Genomic DNA, 23458 nt, shown 5'->3' on the forward strand with positions numbered 1-23458 from the left:
ACAGGAGATGACAAGAGTGAACATCAACATTCTAGGAATCAGTGAACTAGATGGACTGGAATGGATGGATTTAACTCAGATGACCATTATATCTACTACTGTGGGCAGGAATTCCTTGGAAGAAATGAATTAGCCATCATAGTAAACAAAAGAGTCCAAAATGCAGTACTTCAATGCAATCTCAAAAACGACAGAATGGTCTCTGTTCGTTTTCAAGGCAAACCATTCAATATCACAGTAAACCAAGTCTATGCTCCGACCAGTAATTCCAAAGAAGCTGAAGTTGGACAGTTCTATGAAGACCTACAAGACCGTCTAGAACTAACACCCAAAAAAGATGTCTTTTTCATTATAGGGGACTGTAATGCAAAAGTAGGAAGTCAAGAAACACCTGCAGTAACATGAAAATTTGGCCTTGAAGTACAGAATGAAGCGGAGCAAAGGCTAATAGAGTTCTGCCAAGAGAACGAACTGGTCATAGCAAACACCCTCTTCCAACAATACAAGAGAAGACTACACATGGACATCACCAGATAGTCAACACCAAAATCAGATGATTATATTCTTTGCAGCCGAAGATGGAGAAGCTCTATACTGTAAACAAAAACAAGACTGGGAGCTGACTGTGGATCGGATCAGGAACTCCTTATTGCCAAATTCAGACTGAAATTGAAGAAAGTGGAGGAAACCACTAGAAGATTCATGTAAGACTTAAATCAAATACCTTATGACTATACAGTGGAAGTGAGAAATAAACTTAAGGGATTAGATCTGATAGACAGAGTGCCTGATGAACTATAGATGGAGGTTCATGACATTCTACAGGAGACAAGAATCAAGACCACCCCCCAAAAAAAGAAATGCGAAAAAGCAAAATGGCTATCTGAGGAGGTCTTACAAATACCTGTGAAAAGAAGGGAAGTGAAAAGCAAAGGAGAAAAGGAAAGATATAAGCATTTGAATGCAGAGTTCCAAGGAATAGCAAGGAGAGATAAGAAAGCCTTCCTCAGATATTAATGCAAAGAAATAGAGGAAAACAACAGAATGGGAAAAACTAGAGATCTCTCCCAGAAAGTTAGAGATACAAAGGGACAATTTCATGCAAAGATGGGCTCAGTAAAGGACAGAAATGATATGGACCTAACAGAAGCAGAAGATATTAAGAAGAGGTGGCAAGAATACACAGAAGAACTGTACAAAAAAGATCTTCACGACTCAGATAATCACAATGGGGTGATCACTCACCTAGAGCCAGACATCCTGGAAGGTGAAGTCAAGTGGGCCTTAGGAAGCATCACTACCAACAAAGATACTGGAGGCGATCGAATTCCAGTTGAGCAATTTAAAATCCTGAAAGATGATGCTGTCAAAGTGCTGCATTCATTATGCCAGCTATTTTGGAAAACTCAGCAGTGGTCACAGGACTGGAAAAGGTCAGTTTTCATTCCAATCCCAAAGAAAGGCAATGCCAAAGAATGCTCTAACTACCACACAATTGCTCTCATCTCACACACTAGTAAAGTGATGCTTAAAATTCTCCAAGCCAGGCTTCAGCAATATATTAACAGTGAACTTCCAGATGTTCAAGCTAGTTTTTGAAAAGGCAGAAGAACCAGACATCAATTTGCCAACATCCACTGGATCATTGAAAAAGCAAGAGAGTTCCAGAAAAACATCTATTTCTGCTTTATTGACTATGCCAAAGCCTTGACTGTGTGGATCACAATAAACTGGAAAATTCTGAAAGAGATGGGAATCCCAGACCACCTGATCTGCCTCTTGAGAAATTTGTATGCAGGTCAGGAAGCAAGAGTTAGAACTGGACATGGAACAACAGACTGGTTCCAAATAGGAAAAGGAGTATGTCAAGGCTGTATATTGTCACCCTGCTTATTTAACTTATATACATCATGAGAAACGCTGGGCTGGATGAAGCACAAGCTAGAATCAAGATTTCCAGGAGAAATATCAATAATCGCAGACATGCAGATGACACCACCCTAATGGCAGAAAGTGAAGAAGAACTAGAGAGCCTCTTGATTAAAGTGAAAGTGGAGAGTGAAAAAGTTGGCTTAAAGCTCAACATTCAGAAAACGAAGATCATGGCATTTGGTCCCATCACTTCATGGGAAATAGATGGGGAAAGAGTGGAAACAGCGTCTGACTTTATTTTTCTGGGATCCAAAATCACTCCAGATGGTGATTGCAACCATGAAATTAAAAGATGTGTACTCCTTGGAAGGAAAGTTATGACCTACCGAGACAGCATATTGAAAAGCAGAGCCATTCCTTTGTTAACAAAGGTCCATCTAGTCAAGGCTATGGTTTTTGCATTGGTCATGTGTGGATGTGAGAGTTGGGCTATAAAGAAAGCTGAGTGCTGAAGAATTGATGCTTTTGAACTGTGTTGTTGGAGAAGACTGTTGAGAGTCCTTGGACTGCAAGGACATCCAACCAGTCCATCCTAAAGGAGATCAGTCCTGGATGGTCAGTGTAAGGACTGAAGTTGAAGCTGAAACTCCAATACTCTGGCCACCTGATGCGAAGAGCTGACTCATTTGAGGAGACCCTGATGCTGGGAAAGATTAAGGGCAGGAGGAGAAGGGGACGATAGAGGATGGATTGTTGGATGGTGTCAGCGACACAATGGACATGGGTTTGGTGTACTCCGGGAGTTGGTAATGGACAGGGAGGCCTGGCCTGCTGAGTTTCATGGGGTCACAAAGAGTTGGGCACTACTGAACGACTGAACTGAACTGAACAGTTTTCAGAGCAATACAATTTTCTTGGTTACCTAATTTAATCCTAAAGTAACAATAATTTTTACTTTATAAAAGAGCAAACAGCCTCGGTTATTTTCCCAGGATCACAGATCTACTATTTGAGAAAATCTGGCCTCAAAATCAAGTTGACTTTTTTATAACATGCTTTTATCATGGGATGATTCACTTTGAATATTATTTCCTTATTAATAATTATAATGACTAAAAATGCTTCCTTTCTCACTTGCTCTCTTCTTTCATTAAATATATATATATGTATATATATATCAGTTTCTTAAATTATCATCTTATTTTCCCAAGTATATATTTTAAGTATTCTGAATTTAATAAAATGGTGTACTTCTATTTAATAAAGTTAGTGTCCAATTGTTGACATCATGAATGAAAGTGAAGCAAAATTATAACTCAAAATCACTTTTATGGACTTGGGTAAATTTAAAGTTGCCATCCATTCCAATGAATTCTCCAAATTATTTCTACAATTCTTACAGAAATCTAAAAAACCCTCAAAAATCAAAGTAAATATTTTGTTGCAGAAATATCACTCAAGAGAAAATGGGCAGAAGTTGAATAGTCACTTCACATAAAGAAGTATGAAAGTAAACAACTAACATAATTAATCTCATTAATCAGAAAAATGTAAGTGTGATAAGATACAGGAATGGTTAAAATTAAAACAATTAAAAATGAAAAACGAAAACAGACATTGATCCAGCCAATGATTATTTCCTGTTTAACCTTCCAATATTGAAACACAAACCCTAAATATATACACACATGTGTACATATGTGTATATATATGTATATATATATATTTGTGTGTGTGTGTGTATATATATACTGTGTACTATATAAATTGTAACTGCTATCTGTGTGACATTAAATTTCTTCATGTACTTTAAGTCTACCTTAAAATAATGTATTCTACATCGCATACTTTCAATTTAAGTACCATATGTTTTGTTAATTTATATGCACAATCCTCTGTTATAATTAGGTTAATATCTCTTGTTCATGAGACTTTATGTTCTTTGAGTTATTCAAGATAACTCTTGCTGTACTCTTGTAGCTTCATTAATACAGTACTTGGCATAAAACATTTGATTAAATTTTGATTGATTGATACTTACCAAGGAAAGACTTTTAAAATTTAAAGTACATTTCTTCAGTAAAAGGATTATCAAAACCCCAACGTATGTATATGCACGTTCCCCCTGCCATATCCACCTATTAATTTTATGAATGAGAAATTAGAAATTTAAAGAGGTTAACATGACTTTGTCTGATATCACTTAACAAGCTAGTGGCAAAGTTATAACTTGGCACAGGTCCACTGATTTGGGGGAATGTCCTGGTAGCTCATTTGGTAAAGAATCCGCCTGTAGTTCAGGAGGCCTGCTTCAATCCCTGGGTTGGGAAGATCCCTGGGAGAAGAAAATGGCAACCCACTCCAGTGTTCTTGCCTGGAAAATCCCATGGACAGAGGATCCTGGCTGGTCCAAGGGGTTGCAAGTTTAGACTTAGTGACTAAACCACCACACCATGCAATTCTACTGTATACAGGTCAAGAAGCAACAATTAAAATCCTGTATGAACCATGGGGTTTTTGTTGAAACCTGTTTTCATTGAAAATTGATGCTTTTGAACTGTGGTGTTGGAGAAGACTCTTGAGAGTCCCTTGGACTGCAAAGGGATCAAACCAGTCAATCTTAAAGGAAATCAGTCCTGAATATTCATTTGAAGGCCTGATGCTGAAACTCCAATACTTTGGCCACCTGATGCAAAGAACTGATTCACTGGAAAAGACCCTGATGCTGGGAAAGATTGAAAGCATGAGGAGAAGGGGATGACAAAGGATAAGATGGCTGGATGGCATAACCAATTCAATGGACATGAGTTTGAGCAAGCTCCAGGAGTTGGTGATGGAGAGGGAAGCCTGGCATGCTGCAGTCCATAGGGTCGCAAAGAGTTGGACACACTGAGTGACTAAAGTGAACTGAACTGCTGGAACAACTGATTGGTTCACTATTGAGAAAAGTGTGCAACAGAGCTGTCTGCTGTCACCCTGTCTGTTTGATCTATACACTGAACACATCATGAGAAATGCCAGACTGGATGAGTTACAAGCTGAAATCAAGGTAGGCAGGAGAAACATCAACAATCTCAGACATGTGGATGATACCACTCTAATGACAGAAAGTGAAGAGGAGGTAAAGAGCTTCTTGATGAGGGTAAAGAGAGTGAAAGAGCTGGCTTAAAACTAAATATTAAAAATACTAAGATTGTGACATCTGGCCCAATTGCTTCATGGCAAGTAGAAGAAACAAAATGGTAGTGACCGATTTCCTCTTCTTGGGCTCTAAAATCATTGCAGATGGTGACTGCAGCCATGAAATCAGAAGACGATTGCATTTTGGCAGGAATTCTATGACAAAGCTAGACAGTGTGTTGAAAAGCAGAGGCATTAGTCTGCTTACAAAGTTCCATAAGTCATGTCTATGGTCTTCTCAGTGGTCATGCACAGTTGTGAGAGCTGGACCATAAAAAAAGCAGAGTGCTAAAGAATTGATGCCTTTGAACTTTGGTGCTGCGGAACACTTCTGAATGTCCCTTGGACAACAAGGAGATCAAAGCAGTCAATCTTAAGGGAAATCAACCTTGAGTACTCAGAAGGAACATATGCTGAAGCTGAAGCTCCAGTATTTTGGTCATCTGATGTGAACAGCTGATTCATTGGAAAAGTCTCTGATGCCTGGAAAGACTGGGGGCAGAAGGAGAAGGGGTGACAGAGGATGAGATGGCTGGATGGCATCACCATTGCAATGAACATGAACTTGGGCAAAATATGGTAAGGGACAGGGAGGCCTGGCATGCTGCGATCCATGGGATCTCAAAGAGTTGGACACCACTGGGTGACTCAGCAACAACAACCATGCAATTCAGGGCTTGCCTCGTGGATCAGATGGTAAATAATCCACCTGCAATTTGGGAGAACCAGGTTTGATCCCTGGATCAGGGAATAGATCCCCTGAAGAAGGGAATAGCTACCCACTCTACTATTCATGCCTGGAGAATTTCATGGGCAGAGAAGCCTGGCAGACTACAGTCCAGGGAGTTGCAAAGAGTTGGACACAACTAAGGGACTAACATTTTCACACTACTTTCACCATGGAATTCAATGAATACTTTTAATAATTAAAAAAAAGTATTTTAAAAAAGAAAATGCAACCTTATTATGACTCCAGGAATCCAGTTTTCTTCTCTAAAATGAAAGTTGCTGTTTAATGTCATGTCTATATTCTTATAACATATGGTACTGAATTCTAGTTGAGAAACTTAGCTGAAGAAAAGAGGTAGTAAACAATACAAAGAAAAGTAAAACACAGAAATTGCAATATTTCCCTATGGAATAATACACATGGCAAGAAAACTTTGACAACCAAAAGGATAATAGATGTTGTACAGCTATCTGGAATTCCAAATGCAGAACATCTAGCAAGAAATAAAGGAAAACAAATGGATATTTCTATCTTTTGTGTTGTATTCTCAAGCATCACAAGAACCTACTTGAATAACCAAGGATACAGTAATCTAGTCTAATAGCAAAATATTGTAGGACAAATGAACAAAATCATGGAATAAGTTTATGTGATCAAAATAATTAGAATTTATGATTAAGGAGAAATGAAGAACAGAAAAAGAAAGAATTCCATATAGTATATGACAGGATGGCCAAAAACATTCTCTCTCTTACAATTTAGTAGTAACTTTGCTATTGCTTACTTGACTCAGGAGACTGTTTCTTTATTACTTCAACTATAAACTACAAAAAATTATTTGGCAGGATATCAGTGTTTTGCTAGAGGGAAAATTTTATTTTAAATTACTTCCTTTTTTTAATAATACATTTCAAATAATGCATATCATTAGTGTTAGGTAGGAAGTTAGGCATGAGCAATGACGGGTGGCCTAGCTGAAAAGGATGTAAGCTGATCTCTAAACCCTACACGAGACACACCCAGGAGGGCTCACAGATATGCTATGAACATAACCACAGAGACTCCCAACTCCTGCACATGCACCCTAGTCACAGGTGGATACAACTAACAACAGGGGCTTCCTCATGTAACCTCAGGCAGCTAAGAGCCTATTAAAGGCTCATAAATATTCTATATATACATACATCTGATTATAACAGACTGAATTATAGGAAGACATGCACAACAGAGCCTGTTGCTATATAACTTGCAACTGTCAATTGGCCTTGAACATACATCCATTTGCATTCTCTTTCTTAATTGGTGATGGGTACAAGTCCTATTTGGCACAAGGTACAACCAAAAATAGGAGATGGGAAGTATAAAAAGGGGGAAACCAAGAGGGATCATTATGACTCTTTTAAGGTTAGCTGATCCCACCTCTAGAGCATAGTATCTTCCGTCTGTCTGCTTGAGCTGTGACTGAGCTGTAATTTGTCTGTTGCTTTAAAGCCTGTAGTCTCTCATTCCAAATTTTTGTTGTGATGAGACAAGAAAGGAAGAAGAAAAATAAACCAACCCAGCATTAGAATTCATATGTTATTTCCTTTTTGTTTCCAGTTGCCTTTAAAATTATAATTATAAAAACTGGCTCAAGACAAATAGTAGTTAATATAAACAATTATTATATTAGCATCTCTGAAAAGCAAAGTGAATGACATGAGAGATGGATATTTAAATAAGCACTGGAATAAATGAGACTGAGGCAAGTTTTATTTATTTTTTTTTAGTGTAACCCATTAAGAATAAACTTGGAGAATATGGTTTATAACTTTGCCTAATGCATTAAAGAAATAATAATTAATCTAAATCAGGGTTTAACTATATTTAGGAGAAAAAAACTAAAGAATGGAAAGCAGAGAGGTTTCCTTGACTCTAAAATGAAAACTACATATATTGGAAAGAAAATTTTACTAGGTCTTTAGAACAATATACCAAATAAAAAATAAGCCAGTGTGCTTTTAAAATAACAATCCTGTACATTTGTAATTGTAGATCTACACAGATTTCAAAAAAAAAAAAAAAAACTACCACTTTGCTATGTAATCAATTAATAATTTTGGTTTAAATTTCTCTTGTGTGGCATTGTGTGGCTTGCACTGCATTATCAGTAATGCCATTCATATATTTTTATTTAAAAAAAGGAAAAGTGTTTTCCCTTAGATGAATCATAGGCCAAACTCTTCGCATTAGTCAGTTTTTAAATATCATTATTTTCCAATTTTGACAAACATAAGCAATCGTTTATTTTGTAGCAAGTTATAAAATAGTGAAATCAGTTCTTTATATCAGAGGTTTCTTCTATGCAAACTGACTCATTCATATGAAAGCCTTAGGTGATTATGAGGATTATAAATAATCTCTTTATGTCATGTCTAAATTTTTCTCTTCAGATGGGGTAGAACATCATTATTTCTTCTACAAACTCAAGTAAGACTATTGGCTAGAGTTTGAAACAAGGTTCCAGTTGTCCCAGTGGTGCCCCAATGATGGAAAAAAGGTAAACCATAATTCTAAAGGACAGAAATGCTTCTAAATTTTATTTCAAAAATTCCTCTGACAAACTTTTAAGAAATTAAAAAAAAACACATCAAGTTTCTAACCTTACTAATTCATAAAGGAACTATCTGAAGAAAAACAACAAAATACCATAATCATAACTTGTATGGTCTTGAATGTGCTCCATGAATTTTAAGCTGTGATTTGATCAATACATTTCATTTTAATGAGACCTTCATGGAAAATTCACTGGCTCTAGAGAGCTATGTCACATACTAGTATTGACAGAATACTGTAAATTATTTTCCTAATATTTATAGAGTACTTGCAGGCTTTGTCTTAAATTACAGAATCATCTTCTAACCTCTAAATCACATTGAAGCCATAGTGCTACATCACTTTTCAGTATCTAAGCTTTGCAAATTAGTTTCAGTATTACCAAATTTAGATCCTTCTGGTTTTTGTGTTTGCCAAAGAAAATATATTCTTTTTGATATTTATAATGATGCATGAACTGATGCTGGGAGGGATTGGGGGCAGGAGGAAAAGGGGACAACAGAGGATGAGATGGCTGGATGGCATCACCAACTTGATGGATGTGAGTTTGAGTGAACTCCGAGAGTTGGTGATGGACAGGGAGGCCTGGCATGCTGCAATTCATGGGGTCGCAAAGAGTCTGAAACAACTGAGCGACTAAATTGAACTGAACTGAACTGATGAAATACTTGCTCCATTTTTTTTCATTTCAAATGTCTTTAAGCATTAATTACTTTTTTCAAGTTTGAAGTTGTAATTTATATTTGGACATATATCGGAAAACTCAGTGCTACTGTTATGTTTATTACCCTCTAAATACAATTTCAGCATATGTATTTGAATAAAATAATTTGTAATTACCCTGAGGTAAACAGAATTATAAGATTTTTTAAAAGGAAGAAGAATGAATATTGAAAGTATTATCAGTCTACAAACTAAACCAGAATATAAAAGCAATTTTATATCCTGACTGCTAGAATATGAATATAAAGTAGATAGCTTTAAGTCATTTAGGTGCTCAGATGCTCAGTTGTGTCCAACTTTTTGAGACCCCATGGACTGTAGCCCACCCGTTTCCTCTGTCCATGGGATTCCCCTGCAAGAATACAGGAGTGGGTTGCCATTTCCTCCTCCAGGGGACCTTATTGACCCAGGGATCAAATCTGCATCTCCTGCATTTGCAGGCAGATCTTTACAACTAGCACCATCAGGGAAGCTCAAGTCATTTATACATCAGTTAAACAAATATGTATCTGGTATGTAGTATATCAGACTAGTTCACACATTTTATTTTGAAGTCAAGAAAATTTAGAATCATAACAATTTACTGACTTGCCCAAGGCACATTTTTAATTTTGTACACTTGTGTTATTTTTAAGAAGTGTTTTCATTTGAATTTTAGCTAAAATTAATTTTAATTACATTTTAATTCCTTTTTAATTCAAGGAAAAATGTAATTTTCTACAAGTTCAGTCTGAAGAGACTATTTTTTTATAACCCACAAAAGAGCCCACAATCTTGACAATTACTATTTTGAACTAGCCAAGAGGGTATTGTCTCCATTGCTTTTGTCCTGCAAAAGCAAGTAAGATGACATTTTAAACTGAAGAGCTTATGTCATTAATAATAAAAAGATTGGGCAACACGGGTTAAAATCAGGGATGCTATCCAAGTATTTTAAGTATTTTTGTTTAGATAGTAATAGAGCATCATATGTCAACTCTCCTTTACCTTGTAAAGTCAGCAAGCACTCCAACTGTCCTTAATCTCAAGTAAAACCAACAATCGTCAATTTTTTTTTTGCCAGAAATTAGAAAACAGCAATTTAGATTCAATAATTGATAATCAATAAAGGAAAACTATAAAGATGTGGTAAAGAGCAATATTGCATAGGAACCTGGAATGCTAGGTCCATGAATCAAGGCAATTTGGAAGTGGGCAAACAGGAGATGGCAAGAGTGAACATTGACATTTTAAGAATCAGCAAATTAAAATGGACTAGAATGGGTGAATTTAACTCAGATAACCATTATATCTACTACTGTGGGCAGGGATCCTTAGAAGAAATGGGGTAGCCATCATAGTCAACAAAAGAATCCAAAATTCAGTACTTGAATGCAATCTCAAAAACGACAGGATGATCTCTGTTCGTTTCCAAGGCAAACCATTCAATATCACAGTAATCCAAGTCTAAGCCCCGACCAGTAATGCTGAAGAAGCTGAAGTTGAACAGTTCTATGAAGACCTACAAGACCTTCTATAATTAATGGCCCCAAAAGATGTCATTTTCACTATATGGAAGTGAATTAAAAAGTAGGAAGTCAAGAAATATCTAGAGTAATGGATAAATTTGGCCCTGGAGTCCAGAATGAAGCAGGGAAAAGGCTAACAGAGTTTTGCCAAGAGAACGCACTGGTCATAGCAAACACCCTCTTCCAATAACACAAGAGAATACTCTACAAATGGACATCACCACATCGCCAATACCAAAATCAGATTGACTATATTCTTTGCAGCCAAAGATGGAGAAGCTCTATACAGTTAGCAAAAACAAGGTGAGGAGGTGACTATGGCTCAGATCATAAACTCCTTATTGCAAAATTCAGACTTAAATTGAAGAAAGTGGAGAAAACCACTAGACCATTCATGCATGACCTAAATCAAATCCCTTATGATTATACAGGGGAAGTGACAAATAGAATCAAGGGATTAGATCTGATAGACAGAGTGCCTGAAGGATTATGGACAGAGGTTTGTGACATTGTACAGAAGGCAGTGATCAAAACCATCCTCAAGACAAAGAAATGCAAAAAGGCAAAATGATTATCTGAGGAGGCCTTACAAACAGCTATGAAAAGAAGAGGAGTGAAAGGCAAAGGAGAAAAAAAAGACATACCCATTTGAATTCAGAGTTCCAAAGAATAGCAAGAAGAGATAAGAAGGCTTTCCTCAGTGATCAATGTAAATAAGTAGAGGAAAACAATAGAATGGGAAAGACAAGAGATGTATTTGAGAAAATTAGAGATACCAAGGGAACTTTTTATGCAAAGATGGGCACAATAAATGCAGAAATGGTAAGGACCTAACAGAAACAGAAGATATTAAGAGGTGGCAAGAATACACAGAAGAACTATACAAAAAAAGATCTGCATGACCCAGATAATCAAAATGTAGTGATCATTCATCTAGAGCCAGACATCCTGGAATGTGAAGTCAAGTGGGACTTAGGAAAAATCACTATGAACAAAGCCAGTGGAGGTGATGGAATTCCAGTTGAGCTATTTCAAATCCTGAAAGATGATGATGTTTAAGTGCTGAACTCAATTTGCCAGCAAAATTGGAAAATTCAGCAGTGGCCACAGGCGTGGAAAAGATCAGTTTTCATTCCAATCCCATAGAAAGGCAATGCCAATGAATGTTCAAACTACTGCACATTTGTACTCATCTCACACGCTAGCAAAGTGATATTAAAAATTCTCCAAGCCAGACTTCAACAGTACATGAACCATGAACTTCTAGATGTTCAGCTGAAATTATAAAAGGCAGAGGAACCAGAGTTCAAATTGCCAACATCCACTGGATCATCGAAAAAGTAAGAGATTTCCAGAAAAACATCTACTTCTGCTTTATTGACTATGCCAAAGCCTTTCACTGTGTGTATCACAACAAACTGTGAAAAATTCTTCAAGTGATGGTAATACCAGACCATCTGACCTGCCTCCTGAAATAACTGTATGCAGGTCAAGAATCAACAGTTTGAACTGGACAAGGACCAACAGACTGGTTCCAAATCGGGAAAGGGGTGCATCAAGGCTGTATATTGTCACCCAGCTTATTTAACTTATATGCAGAGTACATCACAAGAAACGCTGGACAGGATGAAACACAACCTAGAATCAAGATTGCTGGGAGAAATATCAATAACCTCAGATATGCAGATGACACCACCCTTATGGCAGAAAGTGAAGAAGAACTAAAGAGCCTCTCGATGAAAGTGAAATAGGAGAGTGAAAAAGTTGGCTTAAAGCTCAACATTCAGAAAACTATGACCATGGCATCTGGTCCCATCACTTCATGGCAAATAGATGGGAAAATAATGGAAATAGTGACAGACTTTAATTTTGGTCTTAAAAGCATCAATTCTTAAGTACTCAGCTTTGTTTATGGTTCCATTCTAACATCTATACCATACCTTTGACTAGACAGGCCTTTGCTGGCAAAGTAATGTCTCTGCTTTTTAATATTCTGTCTAGATTGATCATAGCTTTTCTTCCAAGGAGCAAGCGTCTTTTTTCATGGCTGCAGTCATCATCTGCGGTAATTTTGAAGCCCAAAACAATAAAGTCTGTCACTGTTTCCTTATATATTTGCCATGAAGTGATGGGACCAGATGCCATGAATTTTATGAATATTGAGTTTTAAGCCAACATTTTCACTCTCTTCTTTCACTTTCATCAAGAGGCTCTTTAGTTCTTCTTCACTTTCAGCCATAAGGGTGGTGTCAATTGCATATCTGAGGTTATTGATATTTCTCCCGGCAATCTTGATTCCAGCTTGTGCTTCTTCCAGCCCAGCACTTCCCATGATGTACTCTGCATATAAGTTAAATAAGCAAGGTGACAATATACAGCCTTGATGTACTCCTTTTCCTATTTAGAACCAGTCTGTTGGTCCATGTCCAGTTCTAACTGTTGCTTCCTGACCTGCATACAGGTTTCTCACGAGGCAGGTCAGGTGGTCTGGTATTCCCATCTTCTTCAGAATTTTCCATGGTTTATTGTGATCCACACAGTCAAAGGCTTTGGCATAGTCAATAAAGCAGAAATAGATGCTTTTCTGGAACTCTTTTGCTTTTGCAATGATTGAGCAGATGTTGGCAATTTGATCTCTGGTTCTTCTGCCTTTTCTAAAACCAGCTTGAACATATGGAAGTCCACTGTTCACATATTGCTGAAGCCTGGCATGGAGATTTGAAGCATTACTTTACTAGCGTGTGAGGTGAGTGCAATTGTGTGGTAGTTTGAGTATTCTTTGGCATTGCCTTTCTTTGGGATTGGAATGAAAACTGACCTTTTCCAGTTCTGTGGCCACTGCTGAGTTTTCCAAATTAGCTGCATAATGCGTGCAGCACTTTCACAGCATCATCTTTCAGGATTTGAAATTGCTCAACTGGAATTCGATCTCCTCCAGTATCTTTGTTCATAGTGATACTCCTAAGGTACACTTGACTTCACATTCCAGGATGTCTGGCTCTAGGTCAGTGATCACACCATCGTGATTATCTGGGTCATGAAGATCTTTTTTGTACAGTTCTTCTGTACAGTGTATCCTTTGTACAGTGTATCCTTGCCACTTCTCCTTAATATCTTCTGGTTTTGTTATGTCCCTACCATTTCTGTCCTTTATTGAGCCCCTCTTTGCATGAAATGTTCCCTTGTTATCTCTAATTTTCTTGAAGTGATCTCTAGTCTTTCCCATTCTATTGTTTTCCTCTATTTCTTTGCATTGATCTCTGAGGAAGGCTTTCTTATCTCTCCTTGCTATTCTTTGGAACTCTGCATTCAAATGGGTATATCTTTCCTTTTCTCCTTTTTTTTTTTTCACGTTTGTTCTTTTCACAGCTATTTGTAAGTCCTCTCAGACAGCCATTTTGCTTTTTGCATTTCTTTTTCTTGGGGATGGTCTTGATTCCTGTCTCCTGTACAGTGTCAGAACTAATAATTTTGCTTATGAGGAAAAATATATCACAGTTAATTTATTTTTAGCTTTCTTACTTTTAAGTATAATTTAACATATTTCTTTTTAAACTAAAAATGTAAAGCACTATCTCACGTGAGAAAAATTGCTTCTATTTACTCTTTTTTGCAATTCTATATAGATATGACAATGTAAAAGCATTTGGATACCATATAATATGATGTCAAGAATAACTGTAAGGTAAAATGATTTAGCTTAACATGGAAAATGATTATAAGTACCTTTGGTCTTTCAGTTTGTCTCTACTCATAAGTAGATACACTACCATGAATTTGTTTTATGTTTTTGTAACTTTTAATATGCTTATATACCTGATTTTTTTTTTTTTTTTACTACTCTTTGTCCTTTTCTCTGTTGCTTGCTTTAGTCTTTCACAAATGAGCATATGCTTTTCATAATGAAGATCTGAGAAATACATCCTTTTGGCTTTGGTAAGGGTAGGGGAAAATAATCATTGTGAAACATATCCAAGTTCTTCTCAGGAAAAAAAAAAAAAAAAAAAGCCTAACTTCCAGGAAAAAACTACCATAGCCTTATCTCTGTGTAGCCTGCCAGGACCGTTACTCCATGGGAATTCTCCAGGCAAGAATACTGGAATGTGTTGCCATGGCATCTTCCAGTGGATCTTCCCAACCTAGGGCTCCTGCATTGCAGGCAGATTCTTTACCATCAGAGTCACCAAGGAGGCCTATCTCAGTGGGAAGAAGGACATTATTCTGAGTAGAACCCCCTAGCATTGTTATTTAGCTCCAAAGTTTCAAAAACATAGTGAACAGTAGTAGAGCCTCAGGGAAATATATTAGGAACATTGCAGTCAGAGATGGGTATAGGAGAAAAGAGGGGAGCTGGAGAATACATTATAACCAAAAAAGGTAAAAATTAGAAACTTCATGCATTTTTAGTAGAGATGAAAAGTGGTGTACCATAGTAGAAAACCGTTTGGCAGTTCCTCGGAGAAGGCAATGGCACCCCACTTCAGTACTCTTGCCTGGAAAATCCCATGGATGGAGGAGCCTGGTAGGCTGCAGTCCATGGGGTTGTGAAGAGTCAGACACGACTGAGAGACTTCACTTTCACTTTTCACTTTCCTGCATTGGAGAAGGAAATGGCAACCCACTCCAGTGTTATTGCCTGGAGAATCCCAGGGATGGGGGAGCCTGGTGGGCTGCTGTCTATGGGGTCACACAGAGTCGGACACGACTGAGGCGACTTAGCAGCAGCAGAATATTATATTTAGAGTTATAATATGACCTTGCAGTTCTATTCTTAGTTTATTCCCGAGTGTTTTGCACATATGTTCACACAAAAACTTGTTCTTAGTAGCAGTGTTTACAATAACAGAAAAAAAGGAAACAATTCAAATATGCCTTAACTTCTGAATGGATAAATAAGCTGTTGGAACAACAGACTGGTTCCAAATAGGAAAAGGAGTACGTCAAGGCTGTATATTGTCACCCTGTTTAGTTAACTTATATGCAGAGTACATCATGAGAAATGTGGGACTGGAAGAAACACAAGCTGGAATCACGATTGCCAGGAGAAATATCAATAATCTCAGATATGCAGATGACACCACCTTTATGGCAAAAAGTGAAGAGGAACTAAAAAGCTTCTTGATGAAAGTGAAAGTGGAGAGTAAAAAGGTTGGCTTAAAGCTCAACATTCAGAAAACAAAGATCATGGCATCCGGTCCCATCACTTCATGGGAAATAGATGGGGAAACAGTGGAAACAGTGTCAGACTTTATTTTTCTGGGCTCCAAAATCACTGCAGATGGTGACTGCAGCCATGAAATTAAAAGAAGCTTACTCCTTGGAAGGAAAGTTATGGACAACCTAGACAGCATATTCAAAAGCAGAGACATTACTTTGCCAACAAAGGTCCGTCTAGTCAAGGCTACGGTTTTTCCTGTGGTCATGTATGGATGTGAGAGTTGGACTGTGAAGAAGGCTGAGTGTGGAAGAATTGATGGTTTTGAACTGTGGTGTTGGAAAAGACTCTTGAGAGTCCCTTGGACTGCAAGCAGATCCAACCAGTCCATTCTGAAGGAGATCAGCCCTGGGATTTCTTTGGAAGGAATGATGCTAAAGCTGAAACTCCAGTACTTTGGCCACTTCATGCGAAGAGTTGACTCATTGGAAAAGACTCTGATGCTGGGAAGGATTGGGTGCAAGAGGAGAAGGGGACGACAGAGGATGAGATGGCTGGATGGCATCACTGACTCGATGGACGTGAGTCTCAGTGAACTCTGGGAGTTGGTGTTGGACAGGGAGGCCTGGCATACTGCAATTCATGGGGTCGCAAAGAGTCGGACACCACTGAGCAACTGATCTGATCTGATATGAATGCAATACAATTGGACTAAAAAAAGGAAGGAAGAATTGATACATGCTACAATGTGGATGAATCCTGAAGACGCTATGTTAATTGAAAGAAGCCAGAAACAAAGTCCATATATTGTGCAATTGCATTTATATGAAATTTCTAAAATAGGCAAAGGCAAAGACACAGAAAATAAATCAGTCATTGCTTGGAGATGTGGATTAGAGGAAAGGAGTTGTAACTACAAATGAATGTGAATTTCTTTTCAGGGTAAGGAAAATGTTCTGTAATTAAATAGTGGTGAAGTTTGCATAGTGACAATATACCAAAAACCACTGAGTCATACACTTTAAATTGGTGAAATTTAATAATAATGTGAATTGTATCTCAAAATTTAAAAACAAAGACACATTAAATACAGTACAAGCTCTAGCTAGATTAACATAAAGTCTCACATTAAAAGTCCGTTTATCTATTTACCTAGTAAATAATGTCTGGTTTTCAAAAAAAATACAAGTCATGCCAAAAGGCAAGGGAAAACAAGTCTGAATTAACAGAGCAAGCCTTAGAACAAAATTTAAATATTATACAGCTGTTGCAATTTTCAGATAAAGAATTAAATTGATTATGATTCATATATAAAAGGCTCTAATGGAAAAATATAGCACACAAGAACAGATGGGCAAAGCAAAACCAAAATTAAAACTTTAAGAAAGAACTGAAAGAAAATGCTAGAAATTAAAAACGCTAAGAGAATTAGAGACTCATTGTATGGGCCTGTCCTCTACTCACCATGTCAAGTGAAATAATCAGTCATGTTGAAGATAGATCAATGAAATTTTCCAAGTTGCAAAACAGAGAAAGAAGAAAAAAAAAAATCAAATAACTGTATAAAAATTTCAAAAGGTATAACATAAATTGTGACTACCAAAAAAAGGAAAAAAAAAAAAAAAAGAGAATGAAGTAGGAGAAATAGTTGAAGTATTAGTTCAGTTCAGTTCAGTTACTCAGTCGTGACCCACTCTGCGATCCCATGGACTACAGCACTCCAGGCTTCTCTGCCCATCACCAACTCCCAGAGCTTGCTCAAACTCATTACATTGAGTCGGTGATGCCATCCTACCATCTCATTCTCTGTTGTCCCCTTCTCCTTCTGCCTTCAATCTTTCCCAGCATCAGGGGTCTTTTCTAATGTGTCAGTACTTCACATCAGGTGGCCAAAATATTGGAGTTTCAGCTTCAACATCAGTCCTTCCAATGAATATTCAGGACTGATTTCCTTTAGGATTGACTTGTTTGATCTCCTTGGAGTCCAGGGGGCTCTCAAGAGTTTTCTCCAACACCACAGTTCAAAAGCATCAATTCTTCCATGCTTAGCTTTCTTTATGGTCCAAATCTCACATCCATACATGACTATTGGAAAAACCAGAGCTTTGACAAACAAACCTTTGTTGGCCAAGTAATGTCTCTGCTTTTTAATATGCTATCTAGTTTTGTCATACCTTTTATTCCAAGGAGTAAACATCTTTTAATTTCATGGCTGCAATCACCATCTGCAGTGATTTTGGAATGCCAAAAAATAAAGTCTGTCACTGTTTCTCCATCTATTTTCCATGAAGTCATGGGACCAGATGTTATGGTCCTAGTTTTCTGAATGTTGAGTTTTAAGCCAACTTTTTCACTCTCCTCTTTCACTTTCATCAAGAACCTCTTTAGTTCTTTTTACTTTCGCTATAAAAGTGGTGCCATCTGCATATCTGAGGTTATTGATATTTGTCCTGGCAATCTTGATTCCAGCTTGTGCTTCTTCCAGCCCAGCATTTCTCATGATGTACTGTGCATATAAGTTAAACAAGTAGGGTGACAATATACAGCCTTGACGTACTCCTTTCCCAATTTGGAACCGGTCTGTTCCATGTCCAGTTCTAACTGTTACTTCTTGACCTGCATACAGATTTACCAGGAGGCAGATCAAGTGGTCTCATATTCCCATCTCTTGAAGAATTTTCCACAGTTTGTTGTGATCCACACAGTCAAAGGCTTTGGTATAGTAAATAAAGCAGAAGTAGATGTTTTCCTGAAATTCTCTTGCTTTTCTGATGATTCAGAGGATTTTGATGATTCAGTTGGCAATATGATCTCTGTTTCCTTTCCCTTTTCTAATTCCAGCTTGAACATCTGAAAGTTCATGGTTCACATACTGTTGAAGCCTGGTTTGGAGAATTTTGAGCATTACTCTGCTAGCATGTGATGTGAATGCAATTGTGCAATAGTTTTAACATTCTTTGGCATTGCCTTTCTTTGGGATTGGAATGAAAACTGACCTTTTCCAGTCCTGTGGCCACTACTAAGTCTTCCAAATTTGCTGGCATATTGAGTGCAGCACTTGAACAGCATCATCTTTTAGGTTTGAAATAGCTGAAATAATTGGAAGTATCAATGTAGAGAATTTTCTAAAATTAATGACAGACACCAAACTACAAATCTTATAACCTAACAAAGCACAAAGTAAGATAAATTCCAAGAACCAAAACAAGCAAATAAAAGCCCAGAAAGCCACATAAGCAAAACACACATATCATGTTAAAACTGAAGATGCACACATGCACACCTACACACACACACACACACGTGTGCACAGAGACAAGGAAACAGATCTTTAAAGAAGCCAAATTTAAAAAAATCACTTACCTCTAGAGAAACAAGAAGAGGAAAGTATGCCAAGCAAGAAAATAATAGAGTAAAAGATTTAAAATGTTATAGGGAAATACCCACCATCTCAGTCTTCTCTATTCAATGACGTCAGCCTTCAAATGTGAAGTAGATATATAGACTACCTTAGATAAACAAAAACTGAGGGAATTCATTGCCAAAACTTCTTTGCAAGAAAGTGTTAGAAGGAATTTTTTAAGCAGATAGAAAATTACATAGGTTGGAACACTGGATCTACATAAAGATGAAAAGAGAGTCATAAAAGCATAAGTTAAGCTAAAATTAAGTATTTTTGTCGTAGTTGATTTAAAGCAAAAAGGTATTGGAGTGATTACAAATGTGGATAAGAAAAACCTGACAAAAACTATCTCATCCAGGTGACTAAGGTTTATATCATCAATGACGTTGTGCTGGTAGAATATACAATTTACCTTTGTGCTTTCTGTACCCCAAATCTATATTGCCAATCTAATCATGAGAAAAACACCAGGAAAACTCAGTTGAGAGTAATTCTGCAAAATTCCTGACCATCACTTCTGAAAACTCATATAGTCATAAAAAATAAGCAATATCTGAATGACTGTCACAGCCAAAAAGAGGCTAAGGACACATGGTGACTAAATAAAATATGGCCTTTCTGATTGGATCCTGGAACAGAAAAAGGACAATAGGTAAAAACTAAGGAAATCTGACTAACAAAGTGTTTTATTAAAATAAGGCATAATTACCAGCTTATTACATCTGACTAGTATACCATACTCGGAGAAGGCAATGGCACCCCACTCCAGTACTCTTGCCTGGAAAATCCCATGGATGAAGGAGCCTGGTAGGCTGCAGTCCATGGGGTTGTGAAGAGTCAGACATGACTGAGAGACTTCACTTTCACTTTTCACTTTCCTGCACTGGAAAAGAAAATGGCAACCCACTCCAGTATTCTTGCTTGGAGAATCCCAGGGATGGTGGAGCCAGTTGGGCTGCCGTCGATGGAGTTGCACAGAGTCAGACACGGCTAAAGAGGACTTAGAAGAAGCAGCAGCAGTATACCATACTAATATAAGATGTTAATAATAGGGATAAATAAGTGCAGGTTATATAGAAACTTTGTACAATATTCACAATTTTTCTGCATATATAAAGCTATTCTAAATTAAAAGAGTATAAAATAATTTTGTACTATTCACTACTATCCTAAATATGTTATTTGTATTTCATTGTATTTAGAAACATGCAGAGAACATTAGCAATTTAATTTTAAACTTCTTAGCATGGAATGAAAAATATATTCTTTCTTATTAAAATCTGTTACAGAAGAATCTCATTTGATTTCTAAATCTGGGTTAAATTTTTTGAAAACAAAACATGTTGAGGTAACCATGAAAGACAATCAAGTATCAGCATAACCTACTGACTAAATGAAATCAGGAAATTTAATTCTAATATATGTGTGTGTGTGTCACACACACACACACACATGCATATGTATATATTGCATTTCTCAAAGTGTTAATTTGGGTTATATTGTGACATCCTATGAAAAATCAGAACAAGCTTTTTGGCCAGCTCTTATGACCAACCTAGATAGCATATTCAAAAGCAGAGACATTACTTTGCCAACAAAGGTTCATCTAGTCAAGGCTATGGTTTTTTCTGTGGTCATGTATGGATGCGAGAGTTGGACTGTGAAGAAGGCTGAGCACCAAAGAATTGATGCTTTTGAACTGTGGTGTTGGAGAAGATGTTAGAGTCCCTTGGACTGCAAGGAGATCCAACCAATCCATTCTGAAGGAGATCAGCCCTGGGATTTCTTTGGAAGGAATGATGCTAAAGCTGAAACTCCAGTACTTTGGCCACCTCATGCGAAGAGTTGACTCATTGGAAAAGACTCTGATGCTGGGAGGGATTGGGGGCAGGAGGAGAAGGGGTCGACAGAGGATGAGATGGCTGGATGGCATCACTGACTCGATGGACATGAGTCTCAGTGAACTCTGGGTGTTGGTGTTGGACAGGAGGCCTAGCGTGCTGTGATTCATGGGGTCACAAAGAGTCAGACACGACTGAGCGACTGAACTGAACTGAATAGTTTTAATAATTCAAGAAATACTGAGAGATTTGAACTGGATACTAATAATGGTTTTAAGCTCCAAATCTTCATCTCCATTTGCTGTCAAAGCTAATTTTGACAGTATATAAGTTATACGGTCCTATGTAAATGATTTTTAGCAGCCACCATCAGCAATTTTATAGTACTTGCTTAATCAGCAAGTGGTATTATTAAATAGATATCAGGTACCAAAAAAACTGGTAAATGCAATTTAAATTTGTATTTTGTTGCATTTCTCTTGACGTTTTAAGAACTTTATATTTTACTTATATTAACTATGATAATTCATAAAAGACAAGAAAACTTGGTTTTGCTAACAAAGATTAGCAAAGATTAAAAACAAGTTAATTTTAAAATACATATTCTCTTATAACTGTGAATATTTTCAGTAATAGTATAGATTATGTTTTACACATTTAATTGGAATTCATATATCTTCAATTATGGTTTCTCAGAAGCAAACCCTGAGAAAAGCACATGTGAATTCAGTTCAGTTCAGCTCAGTCACTCAGGTGTGTCTGAATTTTGTGACTCCATGAACTGCAGCACACCAGGCCTGTGTTCATCACCAATTCCTGGAGTCCACCCAAATCCATGTCCATCAAGTCGGTGATGCTATCCAACCATCTCATCCTCTGTCATCCCCTTCTCCTCCCACCTTCAATCTTTCCCAGCATCAGAGTCTTTTCCAATGAGTCAGGTCTTCGCATCAGGTGGCCAAAATATTGGAGTTTCAGCTTCAATATCAGTCCTTCCAATGAACACCCAGGACTGATCTCCTTTAGGATGGACTGGTTGGATCTATTGCAGTCCAAGGGACTTCCAAGAGTCATCTCCAACACCACAGTTCAAAAGCTTCAATTCTTCGGCACTCATCTTTCTTTATAATCCAACTCTCACACCCATACATGACCACTGGAAAAGCCATAGCCTTGACTAGACGGACCTTTGTTGGCCAAGTAATGACTCTGCTTTTTAACATGCTGTCTAGGTTGGGCATAATTTTCCTTCCAAGGAGCAAGCGTCTTTTAATTTCATGGCTGCAATCACCATCTGAAGTGATTTTGGAGCCAGGAAAAATAAAGTCAGCCACTGTTTTCAATGTTTCCCCATCTATTCGCCATGAAGTGATGGGACCAGATGCCATGATCTTCGTTTTCTGAGTGTTGAGCTTTCAGCCAATTTTTTCACTCTCCTCTTTCACCTTCATCAAGAGGCTCTTTAGTTCTTCTTTGCTTTTGCCATAAGGGTGGTGTCATGTGCATATCTGAGGTTATTGATATATCTCCCAGCAATCTGATTTCAGCTTGTGCTTTGTCCAGCCCAGCCCTTCTCATGATGTACTCTGCATATAAGTTAAATAAACAGGGTGTCAATATACAGCCTGAATGTACTCCTTTTCTTATCTGGAACCAGTCTGTTGTTCCATGTCCAGCTCTAACTGTTGTTTCCTGACCTGCAAACAGGTTTCTCAAAAGGCAGATCAGGTGGTCTGGTATTCCCATCTCTTTCAGAATTTTCCACAATTTATTATGATCCATACAGTCAAAGGCTTTGGCATAGTCAATAAAGCAGAAATATATGTTTTTCTGGAACTCTCTTGCTTTTTTGATGATCCAGTGGATGTTGGCAATTTGATCTCTGGTTCCTCTGCCTTTTCTAAAACCAGCTTGAACATCTGGAAGTTCACTGTTCATTTATTGCTGAAGCTTGGCTTGGGGAATTTTAAACATTACTTTACTAGCATGTAAAATGAGTCCTCAGAGAAGGCAATGGCACCCCACTCCAGTACTCTTTCCTGGAAAATCCATGGACAGAGGAACCTCGTAGGCTGCAATCCATGAGGTCGCTAAGAGTCGGACATGACTGAGTGACTTCACTTTTACTTTTCTCTTTCATGCATTGGAGAATGAAATGGCAACCCACTCCAGTATTCTTGCCTGGAGAATCCCAGGGATGGTGGAGCCTGGTGGGCTGCCGTCTATGGGGTCACACAGAGTCGGACACGACTGAAGCGTCTTAGTATTAGCAAAATGAGTCCTTGTGAATTAGTACTACATAAGATAATTCCACAAAGAACTAGTAGTGGATTGGGGAATTGAGATTGTAGAGAAACAGAAATAAACAAAAAATGTTTTATTAAATGTTGGGCACTTTGGACTGCTAGAACAAGGCGAGACAGTGGAGAACACACTTTATATTTTCATAAG

General features: G+C 37.5%; 1 long non-coding RNA gene across 2 annotated transcripts in view; it reads left to right on the plus strand.

The window, feature by feature from the left end:
- Positions 1-23458, plus strand: part of LOC129644942 (uncharacterized) — a 60192-nt gene that overhangs the window by 25403 nt on the left and 11331 nt on the right. For both annotated transcript variants that reach the window (XR_008711070.1, XR_008711071.1), the window contains exon 3: positions 8215-8321. This is a non-coding gene — a long non-coding RNA (uncharacterized LOC129644942). The remainder of the gene's footprint in view (positions 1-8214; positions 8322-23458) is intronic.

Source organism: Bubalus kerabau, chromosome 2, assembly GCF_029407905.1.
Source record: "Bubalus kerabau isolate K-KA32 ecotype Philippines breed swamp buffalo chromosome 2, PCC_UOA_SB_1v2, whole genome shotgun sequence".
Classification (NCBI taxonomy): domain Eukaryota; kingdom Metazoa; phylum Chordata; class Mammalia; order Artiodactyla; family Bovidae; genus Bubalus; species Bubalus kerabau.